Raw genomic sequence first — 17,395 nt, forward strand, 5'->3', positions numbered from 1 at the left:
GGGCGTCCCCTGGGCTCGGGCCGAGGTGCAAAGGACCGGCACGTCCTGGGATGGAGAGAGCCTGGTGGAAGCCTGCGCCGGCAGGCAGCCCTGGGCTTGGGCGTTGGGGGTTGCGGCGGCGGCAGGGTCGGGGAGCGAGAGGGAGCCCTGCGATGGCGGTGGCGGCGGCGGCGACCTAGACGCGGCTGGCTGCTGCAGGCTGACGGCCTGCCTCGGCGAAGAGCACTAAGAAGAGGGAGAGGGGGGGAGCCCTGGCCGACAGGCCTGGTGTGCGGCCGGGGATGCGAGCTTGTAGTGCTGGGCGGCTGTCCCTCCTCTGGCCAGGGGGTCCTTCGGCTGGCTGGGCGGCTGCAGGGGTTGCAGAGGGGCAAGGGGCGGCAGGGATTCGGAGGGAGGCACGCCGGGGCGGCGGCGCAAAAGGAGAGGCGAGCAAAAGCCTACAGGTATTCCCAGGCGGTCTCCCATGCAAGTACTAACCAGGCCCCTCCCTGCTTAGCTCCCGAGATCAGAGGAGATCGGGCGCGTTCAGGGTGGTATGGCCGTAGACGCTGGGACCCGGCTCCCGCGCCCCAAGAGCCTGCTCCCGGCCTGTCTCGTGAGCGCCCGCCATGCAGATGAGCCGCTCCGGTGGCGAGCATCGACCCGCGGGCCGGCTCTGCCAGCACCGCGTCCCCCCCCAGTCCGGCTCCCCGCCTCTTCCTAATGCCCCTGGCGTGGGCGGCGGGCTACTCCTGGCCGACAGCGAGGCCCCTTCGCGCCACCCGGGGCTCCATGGGACACTGCCACTTCCCTGATGGTGCCAGAAGTCGTGGAACTCTGGCATCCTGGGACTCCCCGCACCCAGACCGGCATACAACCCGCCCCCCTACCGCCACCAGGTTTACCCCCAACCGCAGCCCCAAGGCTGGTGGAGGCCTGCACCAGCAGGCAACCCTGGGCCTGGGAGTTGTGGGAGGACCCCGCGGCGGCGGCGGGGGCGGCTGCGGCGGCGGCGGCGACGGCGGCGGCGGCGGAGGCAGGGGAGGGTGGCGAGGTAGGCGATGGCAACCGCGTGGATGGCGCCAGGGCGGCGATGGCGGCGGCGACAATGGGGGCTTTGACGGTGGGCGCTGGGACACGGGGGCCGATGGCGGCGGCGGTGGCGGCGGGGGCTGGGGAGGGCGTGAGGGCGGTGCTGGCGGCGGAGGCCGGGAGAGCAGAGGCGGGAGACTGAGCGAGTATGGCATTGGTGGCGGCGGGGGCTGGGGCGGGGGCGGGGAAGATGGGGGTGCTGGAGGCGGGGAGAGCAGAGGAGGGAATTGAGGGAGTGCGGCAATGGCGGCAGCGGGGGCGGGGGAGGGGGAGAGGGCAGCACTGGTGGCGGAGATGGGGAGCGCGGTGCTGGCGGCCGAGGTGGGGAGAGCACAGGAGGGAGTTTGAGGGAGTTTGGCGGTGGCGGCGGCGGGGGCGGGGACAGGGGCGGGGGCGAGGGCAGCGCTGGGGGGGGGGGTGTGGGGAGCCCGGTGGTGGCGGTGGCTTTGGCGCAGGCGGCGGTGGCGGCGACCGCGCGTCGGCGAAGGATTCGCGATGACGGCCTGCGGGACCGAAGAGGACTGAGAGGAGGGTGTGGGGGGGGAGCCCTGGCCCACGGGCCTGGTGTGCGGCCGGGGCTGCCAGCTTGTAGTGCCGGGCGGCTGACCCTCTGCTGGTCAGGGGGACCTGCGGCTGGCTGGGAGGCTGCAGAGGGGCAAGGGGCGGCAGGGGTTCGGAGGGAGCCACGCCGGAGCGGCGATGCAAAAGGAGACGCTAGCAAAAGCCAACAGGTATTCCCAGGCGGTCTCCCATCCAAGTACTAACCAGGACAGACCCTGCTTCGCTTCCGAGATCAGACGAGATCTGCTGCGTTCAGGGTGGTATGGCCTTAGGCACTGGGACCCGGCTCCCGGCACTCCAAGAGCCTGCTCCCGACTTGCCTCCTGAGCGCACGCGCCATGCTGCTGGGCCGCTCGGGTGGCGAGCATGTCTGCCCGAGTGCCTCCCGCCCGCTCCCCGCCTCCTCCGATCGCCGCTGGTGTGGGCGACGGGCTACTCCTGGCCCGCAGCGAGGCCCCTTCGCGCCCCCCAGTGGCTCCACAGGCCTCTGTCACTTCCCTGACTGTGACATATGTCTGGGCGCCCTGGCATCCTGGGACTCCCCACGCCCGGAATGGCTTTTACCACGCCCCCCTACCCCAACCCCTCTCATCCCCCCCCAGCCCCACAACCGCACACCCCCCTTGCTGCTGTGCTGTCCCCACCACTCAGGGCCACCGAGGGGGTCGCAGGGTCCTCTCAGTCCCCTCCACCCTAGGGACGTGCAACCCAGGCCCTGGCCCTGGCCGGCCCCACCCACTGGCCCAAAGCCAGGGAGAGCCACCCGCGACCAGGGGGCAGCACCTCCAGACTGCCGCCACCCTTCGTCACACAGCCTTCTGTCTGGGCCCTCGCCCCTCATCAGCGACCGGCGTCCCGCCCGATCACTGGTCACTTCACTGGCTACACATCACCTCTCCTGACCCAGGGTGTTGAGAGAGAGGATGAGAGAAGGCCAGAGACGGAGCAAGAGGTAGGCGGAGAGAGACAGACGGGGACTGTGGGGACAGACTTGCAGAGAGCACTTTCCAGGCTCTGGGCCTCGCGTGGAGGGGTGCTGCGTGGGGGCTGCACGGACATCAGCTGTTACCGCTTGGCCATCAGCTGTTGCCAGTTGGCCATTGGCCACTGGCAGAGCTGCGGTGGCCAAGCTAGGAAGCGCGGATGGTGGACTGCAAATTGCAGAGGGGCGCGGACTGCAGTGGGCCGGCTTGGTGGGTCTGTTGGTTGGCAGAGAATCGGCCGGCAGGTTGGGGATCGGGCGGCTCCGGCTTGCCGTGTCTCCAAGCCAGCTGCCCGTGAGACATGGTGCTATGAGCCCCCTATCCGTGGCTCTGTTGGTGTTCCTTCTTGGCCTCGCCAAATCCTGGGTTCTTGTGCGGGCAGAGGGACTAGAGTCCCCGCAGGACAGGGACCGACAGACAGAACGGGGGGACAGGGGGACCGGGGGACGGGAGGACCGGGGGACAGGGGACCGGGAGACGGGTGTAAGGGGGGGGACAGGGAGAACGGTGGGACTGTAGGAACCCGGGGCGGGGGTACCGGGGGACGGGGTACCAGGAGATGGGGGAAGGGGGGCAGGGGGACAGGGCGACCGTTGGAACTGGGAGAACCGGGGGACGGGGGGTCTGGGAGACGGGGGCATGTGGGACGGGGGGAAGGGGTGACCGGAAGATGGGGGGACGGGAGTACGAGAGGGCCGGGGGGACGGGGGGACTGGGGGATGGGGGGACAAGGGGACCGGGGGACCGGGGGGACAGGGGGACTGGGTACTGGGAGACAGTGGGACCAGGGGACGGGGGGACCGGGAGATGGGGGGACACGGTACCAGGGGAAAGGGAGACCGGGGAATTGGGGGACAGGGAGACTGGGGGACTGGGGGATTGGGGGAATGAGAGGACGGTGGGACTGGCGGACGGTGGGACGGAGGGACCAGGAGACCGGTGGATGGAGGGACAGGAGTACGAGGGTACTGGGGGACGAGGGACATGGGGAGGGGGGGACCGGGAAACGGGGGAACGGGGGACCGTGAGACGGGGGGACCGGGAGATGGGGGACCTGGGGCCGGGGGGACGGGGTGACGGGGGGACCGGGAGACAGAGGGACAGGGGGACTGGAGGGTCGGGGGGACCAGGGGACGGGGGGACCGGGGGATGGGGGGACCGGGGCAACGGAGACGGGGGGACCGGGGGAACGGCGGATGGGGGGACCAGGGGACCCGCGGACCGGGGGACCGGAGGTTGGGGGGACCGGGGGATAGGGGACCGGGCGACGGGGTGACCAGGGGCATGAATGGACTGGGGGGACGGGGGTACCAGTGGACCGGGAGATGGGGGGACCGGGGGACCGGGGACCGGGGGACGGGGGGACCGGGGGACCGGGGGTTGGGGGACTGGGGGATGAGGGGACCGGGAGATCGGGTACCGGGGAACGGGGCGACTAGGAGACGGGGGACCGCGAGACGGGGGACCGGGGACGGGGTGACCGGGAGATGGGACACCGGGAGACGGGAGACTGTGGGACGGGAGGACCGGAAGACGGGGCGAACGGAGAACTGGGGGATCGGTAGACGGGGGCCAGGGCGATGGGGGAACCGGGGAACTGGGGGACCGGGGGACCAGGGACCGGGGGTTGGGGGTCCAGGGGATGAGGGGACCGGGAGACGGGGGACCTGGGGACCGGGCGACCGGGAGACGGGGGACCGGGAGACGGGGGGATGGGTGTGCGGCCGGACCGGGAGACAGAGGGACAGGGAGATGGGGGGACCGGGGGACCGGGGGAAGGGGGTAACACTGGACGGAGGACCGGGGGACCGGAAGACCGGGCGACCGGGAGACAGGGGACCGGGAGACTGGGGACCGGGAGACGGGGCGACCGGGGAACGGGGGGACCGGTAGAAGGGCGCCTGGGCGCCGGGGGAACCGGGGGACCGGGGGACCAGGAGGCGACGGGGGACCGGGGAACGGGAGACCGGGGGTATGGGGGGACGGGGGGACCAGGCGAAGGAGGGACGGGGGGACGGGGAGACGTTGGGACTGGGGGACCGTGGGACAGGTGGACCGCGAGACGGAGGACCGGGAGACGGGGAAACGGGGGTCGGGGGACCCGGGGAGGGGGGGACCGGGAGACGAGGGAATGGGGGACGGGTGGACCAGGGGCGTGGGGGGACTGGGGGGACGGGGGAGCGGGGGACGGGGGATGGGGCACTGGGGGGACGGGGGCACCGGGGGACGGGTGGACTGGGAGAGGGTGGATGGGGGTACGGGGGAACAGGGGGATCAGGGGACGGGGGGACCGGGGGACGGGGGGACCGGGGCAACGGAGACGGGGGGGACCGGGGGAACGGCGGATGGGGGGACCAGGGGACCCGCGGACCGGGGGACCGGAGGTTGGGGGGACCGGGGGATAGGGGACCGGGCGACGGGGTGACCAGGGGCATGAATGGACTGGGGGGACGGGGGTACCAGTGGACCGGGAGATGGGGGGACCGGGGGACTGGGGACCGGGGGACGGGGGGACCGGGGGACCGGGGGTTGGGGGACTGGGGGATGAGGGGACCGGGAGATCGGGTACCGGGGAACGGGGCGACTAGGAGACGGGGGACCGCGAGACGGGGGACCGGGGACGGGGTGACCGGGAGATGGGACACCGGGAGACGGGAGACTGTGGGACGGGAGGACCGGAAGACGGGGCGAACGGAGAACTGGGGGATCGGTAGACGGGGGCCAGGGCGATGGGGGAACCGGGGGACTGGGGGACCGGGGGACCAGGGACCGGGGTTGGGGGTCCAGGGGATGAGGGGACCGGGAGACGGGGGACCTGGAAACCGGGCGACCGGGAGACGGGGGACCGGGAGACGGGGGGATGGGTGTGCGGCCGGACCGGGAGACAGAGGGACAGGGAGATGGGGGGACCGGGGGACCGGGGGAAGGGGGTAACACTGGACGGAGGACCGGGGGACCGGAAGACCGGGCGACCGGGAGACAGGGGACCGGGAGACTGGGGACCGGGAGACGGGGCGACCGGGGAACGGGGGGACCGGTAGAAGGGCGCCTGGGCGCCGGGGAAACCGGGGGAACGGGGGACCAGGAGACGGGGGACCGGGGAACGGGAGACCGGGGGTATGGGGGGACGGGGGGACCAGGCGAAGGAGGGACGGGGGGACGGGGAGACGTTGGGACTGGGGGACCGGGGGACAGGAGGACCGCGAGACGGAGGACCGGGAGACGGGGGAACGGGGGTCGGGGGACCCGGGGAGGGGGGGACCGGGAGACGAGGGAATGGGGGACGGGTGGACCAGGGGCGTGGGGGGACTGGGGGGACGGGGGAGCGGGGGATGGGGGATGGGGCACTGGGGGGACGGGGGCACCGGGGGACGGGTGGACTGGGAGAGGGTGGATGGGGGTACGGGGGAACAGGGGGATCAGGGGACGGGGGGAACAGGGGACGGGGGGGACCGGAATAGGGGGGATGGTGGAACGTGGGGACGGGGGACCCGGGAGACGGGGGACAGGAAGACGGGAACCGGGGGAACGGAGACAGGGGTGACGGGGAGACGGGGGTACCGGGGGACGGGGTTACTGCGTGGGGCTGCACTGACATCAGCTGTTACCGCTTGGCCTTCAGCTGTTGCCAGTTGGCCATTGGACACCGGCAGAGCTGCGGTGGCCAAGCTAGGAAGCGCGGATGGTGGACTGCAAATTGCAGAGGGGCGCGGACTGCAGTGGGCCGGCTTGGTGGGTCTGTTGGTTGGCAGAGAATCGGCCAGCAGGTGGGGGATCGGGCGGCTCCGGCTTGCCGTGTCTCCAAGCCAGCCGCCCGTGAGACATGGTGCTATGAGCCCCCTATCCGTGGCTCTGTGGGTGTTCCTTCTTGGCCTCGCCAAATCCTGCGTTCTTGTGCGGGCAGAGGGACTAGAGTCCCCGCAGGACAGGGACAGACAGACAGAACGGGAGGAGGAGTAAGAGGGAGCGAGATGGAAATATACACGTATATGTACGTGTATGTGTCTAGACATACAGAGAGACATGGACAGAGACAGAGAAAGAGGGGGCAGGCACGCGGGGAGAGAGCTCCTGAGCCAGAGCCAGAACCCAACAGGCACGTCACAGAGCCAGACAGACATGGGGTGGGGGAGGGTGGGAGGGACGCACATTCGGGCACACGGACTGGGACAGACGCACTGAGGCTGTGTTGAAGTGGTGGCTTCTCCACCGGAGTGTGGTCGTGCCCGGGGCTGGGCTCCGCCAAGGAGGCATTGCCCTGGCGTTGGCAGTCACCATTGAAGCCCCCGGGGCGGGCCGCCAGGGTCTCCGGAGGGCCAGTGGGCTCTGAGCCCCGCCCAGGGACCCGCCCGCGGGAGGAGAGTGGCAGCCCCCAGGCACCCTGGTTGTGAGGATTGTGTGCCTGCGTGCCTGCTCTTCCCTTGTGGCGGTCTCCCCTGGAGTCGATGGCGCGTGGTGTGTTGGGGTGCTGCTCCCGCCGTCCCCTGGTTTGTCCCGGCTCTTTGTGCCCTTTGTGTCGGGGACACCGTGGCCGGCGGGAAGGGAGGGCTCCTGGCTCTTGTGGGAGACGGGAGGGGACGCGCGGGGGTGTGGGGAGAGGTGCCTGCCCGCGGAGACAGAAGACTCCGGTGGGGCGGGTCGGGTGGGCGTCCCGTTTGCCCGAGGACACGCCGATCCTGTGTCTCGGGGCCCAGGGGCAGGCGCAGGGATGGGCGTCCCCTGGGCTCGGGCCGAGGTGCAAAGGACCGGCACGTCCTGGGATGGAGAGAGCCTGGTGGAAGCCTGCGCCGGCAGGCAGCCCTGGGCTTGGGCGTTGGGGGTTGCGGCGGCGGCAGGGTCGGGGAGCGAGAGGGAGCCCTGCGATGGCGGTGGCGGCGGCGGCGACCTAGACGCGGCTGGCTGCTGCAGGCTGACGGCCTGCCTCGGCGAAGAGCACTAAGAAGAGGGAGAGGGGGGGAGCCCTGGCCGACAGGCCTGGTGTGCGGCCGGGGATGCGAGCTTGTAGTGCTGGGCGGCTGTCCCTCCTCTGGCCAGGGGGTCCTTCGGCTGGCTGGGCGGCTGCAGGGGTTGCAGAGGGGCAAGGGGCGGCAGGGATTCGGAGGGAGGCACGCCGGGGCGGCGGCGCAAAAGGAGAGGCGAGCAAAAGCCTACAGGTATTCCCAGGCGGTCTCCCATGCAAGTACTAACCAGGCCCCTCCCTGCTTAGCTCCCGAGATCAGAGGAGATCGGGCGCGTTCAGGGTGGTATGGCCGTAGACGCTGGGACCCGGCTCCCGCGCCCCAAGAGCCTGCTCCCGGCCTGTCTCGTGAGCGCCCGCCATGCAGATGAGCCGCTCCGGTGGCGAGCATCGACCCGCGGGCCGGCTCTGCCAGCACCGCGTCCCCCCCCAGTCCGGCTCCCCGCCTCTTCCTAATGCCCCTGGCGTGGGCGGCGGGCTACTCCTGGCCGACAGCGAGGCCCCTTCGCGCCACCCGGGGCTCCATGGGACACTGCCACTTCCCTGATGGTGCCAGAAGTCGTGGAACTCTGGCATCCTGGGACTCCCCGCACCCAGACCGGCATACAACCCGCCCCCCTACCGCCACCAGGTTTACCCCCAACCGCAGCCCCAAGGCTGGTGGAGGCCTGCACCAGCAGGCAACCCTGGGCCTGGGAGTTGTGGGAGGACCCCGCGGCGGCGGCGGGGGCGGCTGCGGCGGCGGCGGCGGCGGCGGCGGCGGAGGCAGGGGAGGGTGGCGAGGTAGGCGATGGCAACCGCGTGGATGGCGCCAGGGCGGCGATGGCGGCGGCGACAATGGGGGCTTTGACGGTGGGCGCTGGGACACGGGGGCCGATGGCGGCGGCGGTGGCGGCGGGGGCTGGGGAGGGCGTGAGGGCCGTGCTGGCGGCGGAGGCCGGGAGAGCAGAGGCGGGAGACTGAGCGAGTATGGCATTGGTGGCGGCGGGGGCTGGGGCGGGGGCGGGAAGATGGGGGTGCTGGAGGCGGGGAGAGCAGAGGAGGGAATTGAGGGAGTGCGGCAATGGCGGCAGCGGGGGCGGGGGAGGGGGAGAGGGCAGCACTGGTGGCGGAGATGGGGAGCGCGGTGCTGGCGGCCGAGGTGGGGAGAGCACAGGAGGGAGTTTGAGGGAGTTTGGCGGTGGCGGCGGCGGGGGCGGGGACAGGGGCGGGGGCGAGGGCAGCGCTGGGGGGGGGGGTGTGGGGAGCCCGGTGGTGGCGGTGGCTTTGGCGCAGGCGGCGGTGGCGGCGACCGCGCGTCGGCGAAGGATTCGCGATGACGGCCTGCGGGACCGAAGAGGACTGAGAGGAGGGTGTGGGGGGGGAGCCCTGGCCCACGGGCCTGGTGTGCGGCCGGGGCTGCCAGCTTGTAGTGCCGGGCGGCTGACCCTCTGCTGGTCAGGGGGACCTGCGGCTGGCTGGGAGGCTGCAGAGGGGCAAGGGGCGGCAGGGGTTCGGAGGGAGCCACGCCGGAGCGGCGATGCAAAAGGAGACGCTAGCAAAAGCCAACAGGTATTCCCAGGCGGTCTCCCATCCAAGTACTAACCAGGACAGACCCTGCTTCGCTTCCGAGATCAGACGAGATCTGCTGCGTTCAGGGTGGTATGGCCTTAGGCACTGGGACCCGGCTCCCGGCACTCCAAGAGCCTGCTCCCGACTTGCCTCCTGAGCGCACGCGCCATGCTGCTGGGCCGCTCGGGTGGCGAGCATGTCTGCCCGAGTGCCTCCCGCCCGCTCCCCGCCTCCTCCGGTCGCCGCTGGTGTGGGCGACGGGCTACTCCTGGCCCGCAGCGAGGCCCCTTCGCGCCCCCCAGTGGCTCCACAGGCCTCTGTCACTTCCCTGACTGTGACATATGTCTGGGCGCCCTGGCATCCTGGGACTCCCCACGCCCGGAATGGCTTTTACCACGCCCCCCTACCCCAACCCCTCTCATCCCGCCCCCAGCCCCACAACCGCACACCCCCCTTGCTGCTGTGCTGTCCCCACCACTCAGGGCCACCGAGGGGGTCGCAGGGTCCTCTCAGTCCCCTCCACCCTAGGGACGTGCAACCCAGGCCCTGGCCCTGGCCGGCCCCACCCACTGGCCCAAAGCCAGGGAGAGCCACCCGCGACCAGGGGGCAGCACCTCCAGACTGCCGCCACCCTTCGTCACACAGCCTTCTGTCTGGGCCCTCGCCCCTCATCAGCGACCGGCGTCCCGCCCGATCACTGGTCACTTCACTGGCTACACATCACCTCTCCTGACCCAGGGTGTTGAGAGAGAGGATGAGAGAAGGCCAGAGACGGAGCAAGAGGTAGGCGGAGAGAGACAGACGGGGACTGTGGGGACAGACTTGCAGAGAGCACTTTCCAGGCTCTGGGCCTCGCGTGGAGGGGTGCTGCGTGGGGGCTGCACGGACATCAGCTGTTACCGCTTGGCCATCAGCTGTTGCCAGTTGGCCATTGGCCACTGGCAGAGCTGCGGTGGCCAAGCTAGGAAGCGCGGATGGTGGACTGCAAATTGCAGAGGGGCGCGGACTGCAGTGGGCCGGCTTGGTGGGTCTGTTGGTTGGCAGAGAATCGGCCGGCAGGTTGGGGATCGGGCGGCTCCGGCTTGCCGTGTCTCCAAGCCAGCTGCCCGTGAGACATGGTGCTATGAGCCCCCTATCCGTGGCTCTGTTGGTGTTCCTTCTTGGCCTCGCCAAATCCTGGGTTCTTGTGCGGGCAGAGGGACTAGAGTCCCCGCAGGACAGGGACCAACAGACAGAACGGGGGGACAGGGGGACCGGGGGACGGGAGGACCAGGGGACAGGGGACCGGGAGACGGGTGTAAGGGGGGGGACAGGGAGAACGGTGGGACTGTAGGAACCCGGGGCGGGGGTACCGGGGGACGGGGTACCAGGAGATGGGGGAAGGGGGGCAGGGGGACAGGGCGACCGTTGGAACTGGGAGAACCGGGGGACGGGGGGTCTGGGAGACGGGGGCATGTGGGACGGGGGGAAGGGGTGACCGGAAGATGGGGGGACGGGAGTACGAGAGGGCCGGGGGGACGGGGGGACTGGGGGATGGGGGGACAAGGGGACCGGGGGACCGGGGGGACAGGGGGACTGGGTACTGGGAGACAGTGGGACCAGGGGACGGGGGGACCGGGAGATGGGGGGACACGGTACCAGGGGAAAGGGAGACCGGGGAATTGGGGGACAGGGAGACTGGGGGACTGGGGGATTGGGGGAATGAGAGGACGGTGGGACTGGCGGACGGTGGGACGGAGGGACCAGGAGACCGGTGGATGGAGGGACAGGAGTACGAGGGTACTGGGGGACGAGGGACATGGGGAGGGGGGGACCGGGAAACGGGGGAACGGGGGACCGTGAGACGGGGGGACCGGGAGATGGGGGACCTGGGGCCGGGGGGACGGGGTGACGGGGGGACCGGGAGACAGAGGGACAGGGGGACTGGAGGGTCGGGGGGACCGGGGGACGGGGGGACCGGGGGACGGGGGGACCGGGGCAACGGAGACGGGGGGGACCGGGGGAACGGCGGATGGGGGGACCAGGGGACCCGCGGACCGGGGGACCGGAGGTTGGGGGGACCGGGGGATAGGGGACCGGGCGACGGGGTGACCAGGGGCATGAATGGACTGGGGGGACGGGGGTACCAGTGGACCGGGAGATGGGGGGACCGGGGGACCGGGGACCGGGGGACGGGGGGACCGGGGGACCGGGGGTTGGGGGACTGGGGGATGAGGGGACCGGGAGATCGGGTACCGGGGAACGGGGCGACTAGGAGACGGGGGACCGCGAGACGGGGGACCGGGGACGGGGTGACCGGGAGATGGGACACCGGGAGACGGGAGACTGTGGGACGGGAGGACCGGAAGACGGGGCGAACGGAGAACTGGGGGATCGGTAGACGGGGGCCAGGGCGATGGGGGAACCGGGGGACTGGGGGACCGGGGGACCAGGGACCGGGGGTTGGGGGTCCAGGGGATGAGGGGACCGGGAGACGGGGGACCTGGGGACCGGGCGACCGGGAGACGGGGGACCGGGAGACGGGGGGATGGGTGTGCGGCCGGACCGGGAGACAGAGGGACAGGGAGATGGGGGGACCGGGGGACCGGGGGAAGGGGGTAACACTGGACGGAGGACCGGGGGACCGGAAGACCGGGCGACCGGGAGACAGGGGACCGGGAGACTGGGGACCGGGAGACGGGGCGACCGGGGAACGGGGGGACCGGTAGAAGGGCGCCTGGGCGCCGGGGGAACCGGGGGACCGGGGGACCAGGAGGCGACGGGGGACCGGGGAACGGGAGACCGGGGGTATGGGGGGACGGGGGGACCAGGCGAAGGAGGGACGGGGGGACGGGGAGACGTTGGGACTGGGGGACCGGGGGACAGGTGGACCGCGAGACGGAGGACCGGGAGACGGTTGAACGGGGGTCGGGGGACCCGGGGAGGGGGGGACCGGGAGACGAGGGAATGGGGGACGGGTGGACCAGGGGCGTGGGGGGACTGGGGGGACGGGGGAGCGGGGGACGGGGGATGGGGCACTGGGGGGACGGGGGCACCGGGGGACGGGTGGACTGGGAGAGGGTGGATGGGGGTACGGGGGAACAGGGGGATCAGGGGACGGGGGGAACAGGGGACGGGGGGGACCGGAATAGGGGGGATGGTGGAACGTGGGGACGGGGGACCCGGGAGACGGGGGACAGGAAGACGGGGAACCGGGGGAACGGAGACAGGGGTGACGGGGAGACGGGGGTACCGGGGGACGGGGGTACTGCGTGGGGCTGCACTGACATCAGCTGTTACCGCTTGGCCTTCAGCTGTTGCCAGTTGGCCATTGGACACCGGCAGAGCTGCGGTGGCCAAGCTAGGAAGCGCGGATGGTGGACTGCAAATTGCAGAGGGGCGCGGACTGCAGTGGGCCGGCTTGGTGGGTCTGTTGGTTGGCAGAGAATCGGCCAGCAGGTGGGGGATCGCGCGGCTCCGGCTTGCCGTGTCTCCAAGCCAGCCGCCCGTGAGACATGGTGCTATGAGCCCCCTATCCGTGGCTCTGTGGGTGTTCCTTCTTGGCCTCGCCAAATCCTGCGTTCTTGTGCGGGCAGAGGGACTAGAGTCCCCGCAGGACAGGGACAGACAGACAGAACGGGAGGAGGAGTAAGAGGGAGCGAGATGGAAATATACACGTATATGTACGTGTATGTGTCTAGACATACAGAGAGACATGGACAGAGACAGAGAAAGAGGGGGCAGGCACGCGGGGAGAGAGCTCCTGAGCCAGAGCCAGAACCCAACAGGCACGTCACAGAGCCAGACAGACATGGGGTGGGGGAGGGTGGGAGGGACGCACATTCGGGCACACGGACTGGGACAGACGCACTGAGGCTGTGTTGAAGTGGTGGCTTCTCCACCGGAGTGTGGTCGTGCCCGGGGCTGGGCTCCGCCAAGGAGGCATTGCCCTGGCGTTGGCAGTCACCATTGAAGCCCCCGGGGCGGGCCGCCAGGGTCTCCGGAGGGCCAGTGGGCTCTGAGCCCCGCCCAGGGACCCGCCCGCGGGAGGAGAGTGGCAGCCCCCAGGCACCCTGGTTGTGAGGATTGTGTGCCTGCGTGCCTGCTCTTCCCTTGTGGCGGTCTCCCCTGGAGTCGATGGCGCGTGGTGTGTTGGGGTGCTGCTCCCGCCGTCCCCTGGTTTGTCCCGGCTCTTTGTGCCCTTTGTGTCGGGGACACCGTGGCCGGCGGGAAGGGAGGGCTCCTGGCTCTTGTGGGAGACGGGAGGGGACGCGCGGGGGTGTGGGGAGAGGTGCCTGCCCGCGGAGACAGAAGACTCCGGTGGGGCGGGGCGGGTGGGCGTCCCGTTTGCCCGAGGACACGCCGATCCTGTGTCTCGGGGCCCAGGGGCAGGCGCAGGGATGGGCGTCCCCTGGGCTCGGGCCGAGGTGCAAAGGACCGGCACGTCCTGGGATGGAGAGAGCCTGGTGGAAGCCTGCGCCGGCAGGCAGCCCTGGGCTTGGGCGTTGGGGGTTGCGGCGGCGGCAGGGTCGGGGAGCGAGAGGGAGCCCTGCGATGGCGGTGGCGGCGGCGGCGACCTAGACGCGGCTGGCTGCTGCAGGCTGACGGCCTGCCTCGGCGAAGAGCACTAAGAAGAGGGAGAGGGGGGGAGCCCTGGCCGACAGGCCTGGTGTGCGGCCGGGGATGCGAGCTTGTAGTGCTGGGCGGCTGTCCCTCCTCTGGCCAGGGGGTCCTTCGGCTGGCTGGGCGGCTGCAGGGGTTGCAGAGGGGCAAGGGGCGGCAGGGATTCGGAGGGAGGCACGCCGGGGCGGCGGCGCAAAAGGAGAGGCGAGCAAAAGCCTACAGGTATTCCCAGGCGGTCTCCCATGCAAGTACTAACCAGGCCCCTCCCTGCTTAGCTCCCGAGATCAGAGGAGATCGGGTGCGTTCAGGGTGGTATGGCCGTAGACGCTGGGACCCGGCTCCCGCGCCCCAAGAGCCTGCTCCCGGCCTGTCTCGTGAGCGCCCGCCATGCAGATGAGCCGCTCCGGTGGCGAGCATCGACCCGCGGGCCGGCTCTGCCAGCACCGCGTCCCCCCCCAGTCCGGCTCCCCGCCTCTTCCTAATGCCCCTGGCGTGGGCGGCGGGCTACTCCTGGCCGACAGCGAGGCCCCTTCGCGCCACCCGGGGCTCCATGGGACACTGCCACTTCCCTGATGGTGCCAGAAGTCGTGGAACTCTGGCATCCTGGGACTCCCCGCACCCAGACCGGCATACAACCCGCCCCCCTACCGCCACCAGGTTTACCCCCAACCGCAGCCCCAAGGCTGGTGGAGGCCTGCACCAGCAGGCAACCCTGGGCCTGGGAGTTGTGGGAGGACCCCGCGGCGGCGGCGGGGGCGGCTGCCGCGGCGGCGGCGGCGGCGGCGGCGGAGGCAGGGGAGGGTGGCGAGGTAGGCGATGGCAACCGCGTGGATGGCGCCAGGGCGGCGATGGCGGCGGCGACAATGGGGGCTTTGACGGTGGGCGCTGGGACACGGGGGCCGATGGCGGCGGCGGTGGCGGCGGGGGCTGGGGAGGGCGTGAGGGCGGTGCTGGCGGCGGAGGCCGGGAGAGCAGAGGCGGGAGACTGAGCGAGTATGGCATTGGTGGCGGCGGGGGCTGGGGCGGGGGCGGGAAGATGGGGGTGCTGGAGGCGGGGAGAGCAGAGGAGGGAATTGAGGGAGTGCGGCAATGGCGGCAGCGGGGGCGGGGGAGGGGGAGAGGGCAGCACTGGTGGCGGAGATGGGGAGCGCGGTGCTGGCGGCCGAGGTGGGGAGAGCACAGGAGGGAGTTTGAGGGAGTTTGGCGGTGGCGGCGGCGGGGGCGGGGACAGGGGCGGGGGCGAGGGCAGCGCTGGGGGGGGGGGTGTGGGGAGCCCGGTGGTGGCGGTGGCTTTGGCGCAGGCGGCGGTGGCGGCGACCGCGCGTCGGCGAAGGATTCGCGATGACGGCCTGCGGGACCGAAGAGGACTGAGAGGAGGGTGTGGGGGGGGAGCCCTGGCCCACGGGCCTGGTGTGCGGCCGGGGCTGCCAGCTTGTAGTGCCGGGCGGCTGACCCTCTGCTGGTCAGGGGGACCTGCGGCTGGCTGGGAGGCTGCAGAGGGGCAAGGGGCGGCAGGGGTTCGGAGGGAGCCACGCCGGAGCGGCGATGCAAAAGGAGACGCTAGCAAAAGCCAACAGGTATTCCCAGGCGGTCTCCCATCCAAGTACTAACCAGGACAGACCCTGCTTCGCTTCCGAGATCAGACGAGATCTGCTGCGTTCAGGGTGGTATGGCCTTAGGCACTGGGACCCGGCTCCCGGCACTCCAAGAGCCTGCTCCCGACTTGCCTCCTGAGCGCACGCGCCATGCTGCTGGGCCGCTCGGGTGGCGAGCATGTCTGCCCGAGTGCCTCCCGCCCGCTCCCCGCCTCCTCCGGTCGCCGCTGGTGTGGGCGACGGGCTACTCCTGGCCCGCAGCGAGGCCCCTTCGCGCCCCCCAGTGGCTCCACAGGCCTCTGTCACTTCCCTGACTGTGACATATGTCTGGGCGCCCTGGCATCCTGGGACTCCCCACGCCCGGAATGGCTTTTACCACGCCCCCCTACCCCAACCCCTCTCATCCCGCCCCCAGCCCCACAACCGCACACCCCCCTTGCTGCTGTGCTGTCCCCACCACTCAGGGCCACCGAGGGGGTCGCAGGGTCCTCTCAGTCCCCTCCACCCTAGGGACGTGCAACCCAGGCCCTGGCCCTGGCCGGCCCCACCCACTGGCCCAAAGCCAGGGAGAGCCACCCGCGACCAGGGGGCAGCACCTCCAGACTGCCGCCACCCTTCGTCACACAGCCTTCTGTCTGGGCCCTCGCCCCTCATCAGCGACCGGCGTCCCGCCCGATCACTGGTCACTTCACTGGCTACACATCACCTCTCCTGACCCAGGGTGTTGAGAGAGAGGATGAGAGAAGGCCAGAGACGGAGCAAGAGGTAGGCGGAGAGAGACAGACGGGGACTGTGGGGACAGACTTGCAGAGAGCACTTTCCAGGCTCTGGGCCTCGCGTGGAGGGGTGCTGCGTGGGGGCTGCACGGACATCAGCTGTTACCGCTTGGCCATCAGCTGTTGCCAGTTGGCCATTGGCCACTGGCAGAGCTGCGGTGGCCAAGCTAGGAAGCGCGGATGGTGGACTGCAAATTGCAGAGGGGCGCGGACTGCAGTGGGCCGGCTTGGTGGGTCTGTTGGTTGGCAGAGAATCGGCCGGCAGGTTGGGGATCGGGCGGCTCCGGCTTGCCGTGTCTCCAAGCCAGCTGCCCGTGAGACATGGTGCTATGAGCCCCCTATCCGTGGCTCTGTTGGTGTTCCTTCTTGGCCTCGCCAAATCCTGGGTTCTTGTGCGGGCAGAGGGACTAGAGTCCCCGCAGGACAGGGACCGACAGACAGAACGGGGGGACAGGGGGACCGGGGGACGGGAGGACCGGGGGACAGGGGACCGGGAGACGGGTGTAAGGGGGGGGACAGGGAGAACGGTGGGACTGTAGGAACCCGGGGCGGGGGTACCGGGGGACGGGGTACCAGGAGATGGGGGAAGGGGGGCAGGGGGACAGGGAGACCGTTGGTACTGGGAGAACCGGGGGACGGGGGGTCTGGGAGACGGGGGCATGTGGGACGGGGGGAAGGGGTGACCGGAAGATGGGGGGACGGGAGTACGAGAGGGCCGGGGGGACGGGGGGACTGGGGGATGGGGGGACAAGGGGACCGGGGGACCGGGGGGACAGGGGGACTGGGTACTGGGAGACAGTGGGACCAGGGGACGGGGGCACCGGGAGATGGGGGGACACGGTACCAGGGGAAAGGGAGACCGGGGAATTGGGGGACAGGGAGACTGGGGGACTGGGGGATTGGGGGAATGAGAGGACGGTGGGACTGGCGGACGGTGGGACGGAGGGACCAGGAGACCGGTGGATGGAGGGACAGGAGTACGAGGGTACTGGGGGACGAGGGACATGGGGAGGGGGGGACCGGGAAACGGGGGAACGGGGGACCGTGAGACGGGGGGACCGGGAGATGGGGGACCTGGGGCCGGGGGGACGGGGTGACGGGGGGACCGGGAGACAGAGGGACAGGGGGACTGGAGGGTCGGGGGGACCGGGGGACGGGGGGACCGGGGGACGGGGGGACCGGGGCAACGGAGACGGGGGGGACCGGGGGAACGGCGGATGGGGGGACCAGGGGACCCGCGGACCGGGGGACCGGAGGTTGGGGGGACCGGGGGATAGGGGACCGGGCGACGGGGTGACC

General features: G+C 71.2%; 6 pseudogenes; all 6 read right to left on the bottom strand.

The window, feature by feature from the left end:
* Positions 1-427: 427 nt before the first annotated feature.
* LOC148756158 (5S ribosomal RNA) lies at positions 428-547 on the bottom strand (annotated as a pseudogene).
* A 1,239-nt stretch (positions 548-1,786) lies between these two features.
* Positions 1,787-1,906, bottom strand: LOC148756159 (5S ribosomal RNA; annotated as a pseudogene).
* Positions 1,907-7,752: 5,846 nt separating this feature from the next.
* On the bottom strand, positions 7,753-7,872 carry LOC148756160 (5S ribosomal RNA; annotated as a pseudogene).
* A 1,235-nt stretch (positions 7,873-9,107) lies between these two features.
* LOC148756161 (5S ribosomal RNA) lies at positions 9,108-9,227 on the bottom strand (annotated as a pseudogene).
* Positions 9,228-13,931: 4,704 nt separating this feature from the next.
* LOC148756162 (5S ribosomal RNA) lies at positions 13,932-14,051 on the bottom strand (annotated as a pseudogene).
* Positions 14,052-15,286: 1,235 nt separating this feature from the next.
* On the bottom strand, positions 15,287-15,406 carry LOC148756163 (5S ribosomal RNA; annotated as a pseudogene).
* Between the last annotated feature and the right edge of the window lie 1,989 nt (positions 15,407-17,395).

This window comes from Rhinolophus sinicus, chromosome 12 (genome assembly GCF_057876585.1).
Source record: "Rhinolophus sinicus isolate RSI-liver-muscle chromosome 12, RSI-T2T, whole genome shotgun sequence".
Classification (NCBI taxonomy): Eukaryota; Metazoa; Chordata; class Mammalia; order Chiroptera; family Rhinolophidae; genus Rhinolophus; species Rhinolophus sinicus.